At 37.4% G+C, this 10969-nt stretch overlaps 1 long non-coding RNA gene across 1 annotated transcript; it reads left to right on the forward strand.

Annotated features, from left to right (window-relative positions):
• Positions 1 to 4369: 4369 nt before the first annotated feature.
• On the forward strand, positions 4370 to 10574 carry LOC148094711 (uncharacterized). The gene is made up of 4 exons (XR_015718432.1): positions 4370 to 4438; positions 8993 to 9097; positions 9760 to 10043; positions 10147 to 10574. It is a non-coding gene; the product is annotated as an uncharacterized LOC148094711 (long non-coding RNA).
• The last annotated feature ends 395 nt before the right edge of the window (positions 10575 to 10969 follow it).

Here is a 10969-nt window from a genome sequence, read left to right on the forward strand (position 1 = left end):
TGCTTTTACATGTTTAGCTCTGGGGCTCTACCAAGTGGATAAAGATAAAGCTGCACTCAGACTGTGTCACCTAATTCTTGCAGTTTCTAAATTAAGGGGTTTATCATTAAGGGGAAAAACATCCAAACCAGCATGGCCCTCTGTGGAAAAAAAGTGATTGTCCCATAAACATAATAATCCTCTGAGGTCCAAAATATAATTGGCCATTATTGATTACTTTTGATTTTACATGTGTATTTCACCTTCAAATTGTTTTTTTTCCTTGCCTTGCTTAGTGTCATTCTTTTCAGCTCAACCTCAGGCGTCTGAATTTACAGTTATTTTTTCATCGACATACTCTATTAACACAACTGATCTGAAATAACACAAAAAAACAAAATCCAAGTTGTAGTTGTATTTTGATTTTAACTGTAAAATCCACAGACGTGTTTAGTAAAGTATTTTCATAACTTGAAATTCAAATATAAATTCTAAATTTTGAAAACTTACGCCCAAATTTTTTAAACAATAAAGTCATAAACAAAACAGGAGCTGTATCACTCCTGTGCTCCACCTGGAGACAGTGTTTACATTGTAACCTGCCTTAGTGAGGGTACTAATGAATGTCACAAACACACAAAATAAAACAATGAATACACAACACAACAACTATTCACTCCACGCTAAAAGTCATAAATCTGGCGAGGACAGGAGTTGCAGAGGTGGTGGGCTTGCATTTATTTTGTACAGAAGGAAGATGTTCACAGCTGAGTAGCCAATAATGAGGATAGATAGTAAGGTGGTTATGAAGGGGAGACGCGAGATCTGTAATTTTATTTTAAAGAACTTAACCTCTTAAGCACGCACACCTAACCCTAAATGTGATCTCCTCCCTTTTGGCTCCGTATATGGGGGCGTTGTTGCTTAAGAGGATAATTTCAATTATTGGATAATTAATGACTTGATTTTTTTTGGGTTTTTTTTTTTGCCAATGACCTTTCTTACAGTGAATGAATGACATTTGCCAGCCAGCAGTTTATTTATTAGGTCTGATCTTCATGACTCTGTCCACTGTAATGTTTAATTGGCTGATTTAATCTTAACATACAATTGCAGGTTTATTTGAACAATTTGTATACACGTCACTGAGGAACAGAGATGGGCAGTAACGCGTTACTTGTAACGCGTTACTGTAATCCGATTACTTTTTTCAAGTAACGAGTAAAGTAAGGGATTACTATTGCAAAAACGGTAATTAGATTACCGTTACTTTCCCGTAGGAACGCTGCGTTACTGCGTTACTAAAACCGTGATTTTCTTGCGAGAACGTCTCATGACAGTGACGTAAGCGAGTGTGATGTTCGTGACAACAGCTGTGTGCAGATCAACAATGGATCATATATCGAGTGCAGAGAGAGTATGAGCGTGCAGCGTTTAAAGCGTGGAAGTACTGACCTTACTTTGAGTTTGATTCCATAAAAAGTGACAAAAACATTAGTGTCCGTTGTGCGTGGGAAGAAAACTGCAAGCACCGAGTAGCTACCACGTAATGAGAAACTCACAGAGAAACTGCGGTATCCTTCCACTGACCGCTGCGGCACACCTGCACCAGGATAAACCTCCGCCTACTCTACTCCTGCTTTACAGGTGAAAATAGAGCAAAAGGACCGCTAGTCTTTGACTTTATTTATTTTCTGCTGTGTTTTACTTGCATCTGAAAGAGTGAGTGTAAACACAAAAAAATTAATAAATTAAAATATGTATGTGTATATATATATATATATATATATATTATGTGCTGGAATGTGCAGAAAATAGGTTTAAATGTTAAACTAATTTCTTCAAGTCAGAGAATGGTGCATATAATTAAATTTTTGCTTGATGCATAAAGTTAAAAGATTAAAACTAATAAAACAAGTTTTAAAAAGAGACTTTTCCATTTGATTACATTTTGTATGATGATTATGTAGAAAAAGTAGAATTGGGCTGAAAGATCTATCACTTTATCACCTATTCAGGTTGTAAATCATGTTTTTAAAAAGTAACTAAGTAACTAAGTAATTAATTACTTTTGAAAATAAGTAATCAGTAAAGTAACGGGATTACTTTTTTGGGGAAGTAATCAGTAATTAATTACTGATTACTTTTTTTAAGTAACTTGACCAACACTGCTGAGGAAGGTCTTAGACATGCTTCTGGCAGAGAGGAAAGGTGTGTTTGGTATTGTGTACTTTCCTTAATTTTTAAATACACAGCTTCAGATGCCCATTGTTGGAGTATGTTGGTGAAGCTGGAAAGTGAGGATGGGATCGAGGATGAGACCGGAACAAGAATACCGAAATAGGAGATTTCTTCTCATGTGTTAAACGTTTTTTGTTGTCTTTCACTATGTAGCAATTGTGTCATCAAACATTTCAGCTGACCTCATGTTGTTGCACTCTTCTGATGAGCTAGGCTGATGGCCTGTATAGGTCCAGTAATTTTTATTAGAAAAGTGACAGAGTATTCACAGTTTCTTGCGATCCCTAAAACAGGTTTAAGAGAGAAAGACCATCCTGATCGAGTATCACTCCTGTGAAGGATACCAGGGAGGGGCATGAGGCTTTAAGTTGGATTATGAATTTACACCTTGAAAGGTGTAAAAGGAGGAAATTGTTGGGATTTATTTTTATCTGTAAGGCTAATTGGACTTTTGTTTTTTGTCTTTTACTGCACACAGTGTAATGTTGAGAAGTTTTGGAGGTGGACTGCTACTCTGATATTACTTGACATTACATTACATTACTTGTTTCCAAGGAATTTGAGGGGGTGGGTTGCCTCTCTAGTGAAAGCACCAGAAAGTAAACATGGTTGTAAATTTCTGGGCTTGGAAAAGCTCTCTGGATGTTTTTGCAGGTTGATGGAGGACCAGAGATGGTTGTCATGGTAACGGGAGTTTTGCTGACAGAAGGATGAAGTGGTGTTTCCATATAATGAGATGCCTAGAAAGCTTCAGAAGAAGAAACATGAGCTGATATCAGACCTAAGGCCAATCTAAACTGTTTTGATCGATCATGTTAATACCATGTTTCTGTGACATGCAATAAAAAAAGTGTTTACTGCAGCCTTTTGTCTCTGAGCCAGAGAGAGGAGGTCCATGGCGCCATGAAAAACGTGAAATTCGAACCATTTTGATAACAAATGTTTAAAGTATAACTGGAGCATATAATTGTCTTCTGTCTCATAAAAACATCTCCCTACAGCTCCTGCCAAATTAAAACATTCTTAATTTTAAAAAAACTTACGTAAATGAATACATTCAACAGCTCTTGTGAGATGAACTGGCATTTATGCTATATCTCTTCCAACACAGTCACATGCAATTTAGACAGTCATCATAATAACTGTCATAACTGTCAGTATGGCAATTGTGTGTACTTGAATTTTAAGTTTATTGAGGTTAAACTGTATATTGTACACTGGCCTTGAAGAAACGGTATGTAATACACAAGGTAAAATACATTCAGACATGTTATTCAAGCATATTATGTATATTTTGAACCACATTTATTTCTGGGAAAATGTACTGTATAGTTTCCTCTTAAGATGAATGTTTTGGTGGGAGGGGTCTGTAGCAGACTGATTTTATGTTCTATGATTTATTTTTATCGTGGAGAGAAAAGATGAAAGAAACTACATTGAATCCAGCTTCAAAGAAAATATTCAGGTAATGTGAATTGGATCAGTGGATAATCTTGTCTCCACTTTCAAATAAGATACTCTTAGAGAGAGTATCTGTTATATAAATTATAAGACCTTTAATTTTTAAAGCACTGCAGTCTTAAAACTGCAGTCTGACTTAGACCGTAATACAAACCAAAAACTGCATGTGTGTTTTCTGACTGTTCACCATCAGAATGTCCAACAAAAGAAAATACAGCAGCATTCAGTGACCACAACAGAGAAGCCAGTTCCTGTAATATTCAGCATCTGATTCTGTTTAGAATTTCTGCTAAGCAAATGTTTATGGTTGAACTAAGTAACTGATCATTTACAGTATTTCACAGAGTCTGATAGTGTTTTGCATTATGTAAATGTTACTTTAAGCTTCTAACCAAGGGCATAGATTTGGCATGGACAGAAGGGACGTGTTCCCACCAATATCCAGCGATTATTGAATTGTCCCCACCAATAATTTTTGGTGGGGACAAAACAAAAACAAAACAAAACCGATAGAAATTAAAAAAAAAAAAAAAGCGATCTGTCAACGTCTCATTCACCCAGCGGTGCAGAAAGAGTTAAATTACGATCTCTACTGGAGTCCTATATCATGTGACAAATATGGCCAATGTGATTGGCTGAGCCTTTCAGGGAGCTCTGTTTAGTTTTAGCAGCGGCAAACCTGCGCTGCGAAGAGGAGAGGAGGACAGCAGCAAAGAGGAAGATACTGGATATAAGAAAGTATTTTTCAAAGAAACCTGTAAGTCACTTAAAGTCAAGTTCACTCATAAAATGTGTCCGTCATAATAACGTTACAGGCTATGCAAGGCAATACATGCCCCTCTTATTTCTCTTTCTGGGTCGCAAAATAAACTTTTAAAAAATTTTCAGGCGAGAATGTAGCTGTGTAAACTTTAAATATCTGAACCGGGGAGAACAGCAAACTCCCGGCACATCGTTTTAGGCTTTGGCCCACATCAGTCTAAAATTGTATGTAACCATGAATAACGTGTTACCATGTCCACCAGGAGAGACTGGACAGTATAGATGTAGAACAAACATGCCAGCAGTTTATCTCAGTTAACAAGAGGAGCAGGCATGTGTTTGGCTGCTTCACATTGTGGACATTTAGTTGTTGTGTGGGGCATGTAGTCCATGTCTGTTGCTGTAACGGTAGTTCATGTTTGGAATAAAAAATCCCAGCTCACTGAGTTGATCGGGGCAATAGTGCCTAAAATGTTGCATAATTTTGCTGAGAGATCTTTTACTTTGTGGTAATCTTAGATGAGTAGTTTTATGGACAAAAACCACCAGGTCATTCAGTGTTCCCTTAGTGCTAATGTGTCAGATGTTGGTGTACTATAACTGAACTAATGTTGTTAAGTCCTTAAAGTCGTATTCTTTTATTGTCATGACTGTATTTGAAGCTATTTTTATTTTTGTATGACACTTGATTTATATGGAATATGATTGAAGTAAACTAAAGCCTAAAATACTTAGTCAGTCATTTGTTTAATAGTAATTTAACATTATATAATTCACATATAAAACGATGAATTGTAATTTCAAATGGTTTAAAAGCACGTAGAATAACATATGTAAGCAAGTAAATTTCTCCTTTTTTTATCAAGAAGCAAAGACGAAAAGGGAAAAAGAGAAACGGGGCAGAGTTCGGTGGTTGAATCATCCGTCCCCACCAATGCCAAAACCAAATCTACACCCTTGCTTCTAACTTACTTTCAGGTGAAATAGGTGTTTCAGTAGGAAAGAGGGTCCAGTAAAACTTCATCCTAAGGTTTCTAATGCCCCCTTTTTTTTCATTTAACTGTCACCTAAAGATTTACCTCTTGAATCGTTCCCTCAAGGCCCCCTCCTCTCTAAGATAAGGAGGCTTTTGCTATCTGCCTAATGTCTCATGGTGCCTGGATGTGTCAGTCTAACTTAACTTACTTAACTTACCTAATTGCGTATGTGTAGAATAAAATATAAAACACATATATGATGCTATCTTTTCCATCTCTTTAACTAATACCTCTATATGTATACTATTGTTAACATACATGATCAATACATAAAAGAAAAAGGAATTTCCATCACAACATATACAGCAAAGATTGAAAATAGAAGTTATTGCATTGAAGGTAATCTGGATTGGGAATTGGGAATCTGTGGCTGCAATTAATCATTTTACTGGAAACTTAATTAATTAGAACTTAATTCATCATGAAAGAAGCTAATATTTCTGTCCTAACATCATTTAAATAGTAATAAACTAGTAAGTACTTTATTACAATACAGTAGAATTTTACTTATATAGCACGGGGGTACACCAAAGTGCTTCACAGTAAGGAATAAAGGTAAATGACTACATTTAACAGTAAGTCATTAAAACAAGCAAAATCATTAGTAAGTGGAGATAGGGAGGAATCATGATTATCCAGACAGCAATTAATGAGCGGTGAGAATTAGCGAGTCGGAAAGCCAGGTCGAATAGGTGAGTTTTCAAACGTGCTTTAAAGGATTCAATGGAGTCAGAGGCATGAATGGTAGCAGGAAGACTATTCCAGATGTTTGGTTCTACAGAGGCAAAAGCACGATCACCCCTGGTCTTCAGACGGTGCCTGGGCTGGGCCAGAAGTAACTGACCAGATGATCGTAAATAACAGCTGGGAGTATAGAGACTGAGGAGGTCGGTGAGATAGTCAGGGGCAAGGTTGTTTAGGCATTTGAAAGTAAGCAGCAGAACTTTAAAATCAATACGAAATTTAATAGGCAGCCAATGTAAGTCAGAGAGCACTGGAGTAATAGAGGCCAACTTTCTAGTTGTGGTTAGGTGACGAGCCGCAGCATTTTGAACGAGCTGTAATCGTTGGAGTGAGCAAGTTGGATTCCAGAGTAGAGCGAGTTACAATGATCTAATATGGAGGTCAAAAAGGCATGTATCAGTTTTTCAAGATCTTTGTACAGCATTAAGTGTTTGAGCTTTGAAATTTGGCGCAATTGGAAGAAGGCAGATTTAACTACTGAGGAAACCTGTTTATCCAGCTTAAATGAACTACCCTTACAGGAACAGGAGCAGAAGCCTAAGCGTTATAGAAAACAATGTGGTGGAGGAATTTTTGAAAACATTCCTTTAAGGAAACCAATAAATAAAACACAGTTTAAAAACAACCTGAAAAATTTTCAATGAAATGTCGACTATTAAAAAGGATGCTTCTGCAGAATAATCTTCAGTCTTAAATGGACTAATATTACTAATGCATACGTTAAAAATTCAGCTCATTTGAAATATTTTACATTCTGTTTAATCTTTAGCATCATATTCAATAAATCATATGTTTGCAGTGGCTGTCATTCGAGGACCACATATCTATGGAAAATGAGCTCAGAAGTATATTATATACGTGTTTTTAGTCATTTAATTATAAAATATTAATAAGAAAAACAATCTGCTAATTTTAAAGGCTTGAGCACTGTATGGCATGGTTAAATGTCAATATCCATATGAAGTGCAGATCAGTGAAAACTGAGCAATCGGAAAGTTGCCTCAAACAGTCACTTGACTGTGAACGACCACAACACTCATGAGCAAATACGTGCAGCTTTTAGTGACAATAGCCAACTATGGCCACAAGATGAGGCCATAGAGGAAAAGGATGGAGCTTATTGACACCACTTTCTGAGATGTGAGTGAGCAGTATATATAAGACCAGTAAAAATTAAGAAAAACACAATTGAGTAGGATAAGATAAAATAGAATAACATACTATAAAAAACAGAATAAGACACTATATACAGTAGAATAAAGTACTACACAAAATAGAATAAAATGTTTAGTTATAGTAGGAAAATTGCAGAGAGACAGGGCAAAAGTTACACTAGTGTATGCTATGTGTGTGTGTCTGTGTGCATGTGTGGTCATCTGCAGAGATCATGTTGTAGAGTTTGACAGCAGTTGGAAAGGAAGACCTGACAAATCTCTCTGTCCCGCATTGTGGGGGCCGCAGCCAGCCACTGCAGTCTCCTGCATGGGGTGAAAGGTGTTGTCCAACAGGGATGACAGTTTAGCCACCGTTCCATTCTCCTGTCACTCACCGCCTCCAGAGGGCATCCTAAAACTTCTCAGTACCATTTTCTAGATTTTTGTTTTTATCCCCTTTTTGTGCTATAATGAGAAATTTTGGATTTTCTTTTTCTGACCCACCCAGCAGTGAGAGAGGTATTTACGTTAAAGCTTTAAAGCAGTTATGATTTTTAATACTGGAGCTTATGAAAGGCAGATTAGAGTTTTTTATTTTTCCACAGAGTGCTTGTTCTGGGTCCTGCCATGGTCTATCTTGCAAGCTTGATTTGATCTATTTTTGACACAAGAAATAATAATAAGAAATAATAATTTCTGTGTCAGAGAGATAGATACCGGTGCATGATCACTGATAGGGATAGAATGAATTTGGGTGCCTGTCATATCCCTAATAACGGAGCTGCTAACTAAAGAGTAGTCTGAGTGACAGCGTGAGTTGTGTACTGGTGAAAAGAAGTTTTAATCCCCGAGAATATGGTGATGTGAATGCCAAGCATTGCAAAGACCAAAATCACTCATGTACTGTTTAAGAATGTCTGTGTCACAGTCCTGAGTCTGCCAACTCAGTGTTTTGTGTTTCTTTATGCTTTTGTTTATCCTGAGTAGGTATTCTGTTATGATTTGCCATTTGTTAGGTTTCTGTTCTGTGCTTACCCTGGTCCCACTTCTGTGTTCTGTCTGTCTATGGTGTCACACTGTCTGTTTGTTAATCTGTCTGTTTAGTTAGTTCAGCGTCTTGTTTGGTTCTCTGGGTCTGAGTTTCCTGTTTTGTTATTTAGTTTTTCCAGTTTAGGTTTCTTTAGTTCCTTGTCATCCCTCACCGCCTGTTTGCCACTACACCACCCTGTAAATAAACATCACTCGAATCATCAGTCATCGCCTGCATTTTGGGTCCTCATTTCCTCCAACACCACGCAGCTCGCCTCGGCAGCCGTGACAGTCTGTAGGTTGTCAGTTCCTTTGTCTCACTGCTGTACTGAGCGTGTCAATTCCTGGATTAAATACAACATTAAAGTCTCTTCCTATTATGAGTGTGGTGTCAGAGTTGTCTGAATGCATGAAAAAGAGGGGTCATCAACATTTGGTCCATATATACTAGTGATACACAGATCCATATTTTGAATACATAGATAAAGTATTATAAATCTGCCTTCTGGACATGTGATAGTGTTGCTAACAGTGAAGTTCATTTTTCTGTTAGTTAACATTGTCTGTATGTATTTCCCTTACTAGTTGATTTCTGTGAAGGAAGTGGAATCCTCTGGGACCTCAACTCTCTTGCAGTGGCTTTGGTGTATCCAGGAAGGTCTTTCCGCTATTTTGCAGGCAGTTGGAGTGGTAAGAAGCACTTGGTATGGACCCTCCCACCGTGGCGAGCTCCAATTTTTCTTTGGAGTACTCGGACAAGGATCCAATCACCTGGCTTCAACCTGCAGGAAATAGAAGAAGAGTCTTGCGGCAGTTTATTGTTCAAAACAACTTTTCTGTTTGAGTCATCCAATCTGCCAGAGTGGTTTCACGGATTGATTTATCTAGTGGCTCATTAATAACTGGTAGTGAAAAGGTCGCCCATGTATAATTTCAAATGGGGACAGTTTGTCCCCATTTGAAATTATCGGGACAAACTTCCTGAGGGTCATAAAAGTCCATCTCCCTTCCAAACCAAAGTTATTCAGTTACAAACTTTGAGACCCCCACCCAGGAATGCCCTGAGGAATTTCCACTCAACATTAACTCCTTTTTGTCTTAGTCTCACAGTTCAAGTGGGGGAGGGTCTCCTATAAATCTACTTCTAAGTTCATGACACAGTCAGGCCTTTATTGCATTGAGGGCAGTGTCAGTGTCTCTACAATAATTCTACATTCTATCTTAACACATTTCTAAACTCTAAAACAGGCTACACATACCTTCAACACATAATAGTTTTATTTACCTTTAAAATATTTCTGAAATCTATCCCAGTCTTTGTTTCTCTATTGTGCTTCTCTTATTTCTTCCAGAACCAGATCAATATTGAAACTGTGTGTACACAAACAGAGGAAAATGGGGTAACAAGGACTGCAACGACAATCATTCTTGCCTATGTTATGACAAAAAACCAGTTCTGGTGAAGAAGAATAAGACATGGGAGGAGGCATTAGAACACTGCAGGTCTCTGGATGGAGGAGACACAGATAATCCAGCCTCTTTATACTGGAAGCACCGCTATGACCTGGCAACCCTGGTTACTGCAGACGACCACACCACTGCACGAACGAGCACACAAGAGGCTACCACTGATGAGGTTGGGCAGTTTTTTGCACATATATTTGTGTTGGTGAGAGACTTATATCTGTATTTATGTTATTTGTATCTGTATTTTGTATCTCTTTGCTTACTGTTGACAGGTGTGGACAGGCCTGTGTAACCTGGCTGGTGAGTGGCTGTGGGTGGAGAACAGATGGAGCATGAGGATCACCTAAACTGTCCAACTGACGGCTTCTGTGGCGTCCTCGAAAAGAACTGTACTGCACCCTTCGGCATAAGAGACTGCCAGCAGAAAAGGAACTTTCTCTGTTACAAAAGGCCTTAAACACATTTAATAAGTACTGTACTCAAGTAAAAAATTTATATATCTGTACTTGACTTCCCATCTTAAGACACTTGCATACAGTAATCCAAAGCAGACTCCACAGACAAGCAGGATTAAACAAAAATGAACCTTTTTTGGGGTTTTGAGTGAGTCCAAAATGACTAATTCCAGTCAGTACGCTGAAAAAGTGTAATGGAAATGTGTTCATTCTGTTAGAATATGCACGTTAATAAATGAATGTAATCCTGAAGAATCTCACAAACTATAAGTCATATATAATGTCTTGTTATATGTGTAACTTTTGTAAGCACAGATCTTTTAGAGCACTTAGCACCAGGTTGTGGAATGCCTTGCCTCATTACGTTGCCTTGATTGCATTTATTCTTTTAAATAGCAGCTTAAGACTCATTTATTTAGACTGCATTATGTTTTATGTATATGTGTTTTATATTATTTTGAAGCACTCTGTGATTCTTCTCCTGTGAAGAGTGCTATATAAATCAATAAAGTAAAGTAGTTTTGTGATATGTCAAGTAAATGCTGGACTATCAATAATTTAAAATTGCTTAAAGTCAGTGAAGATGTTAAATAAAGCTTAATGTGCAGCTAAGCGATTATTTATATCTTTATATGCAGTG

This window comes from Neolamprologus brichardi, unplaced genomic scaffold (genome assembly GCF_056152115.1).
Source record: "Neolamprologus brichardi isolate AB-2024 unplaced genomic scaffold, ASM5615211v1 NODE_ptg000031l+_length_7269946_cov_1, whole genome shotgun sequence".
Classification (NCBI taxonomy): Eukaryota; Metazoa; Chordata; class Actinopteri; order Cichliformes; family Cichlidae; genus Neolamprologus; species Neolamprologus brichardi.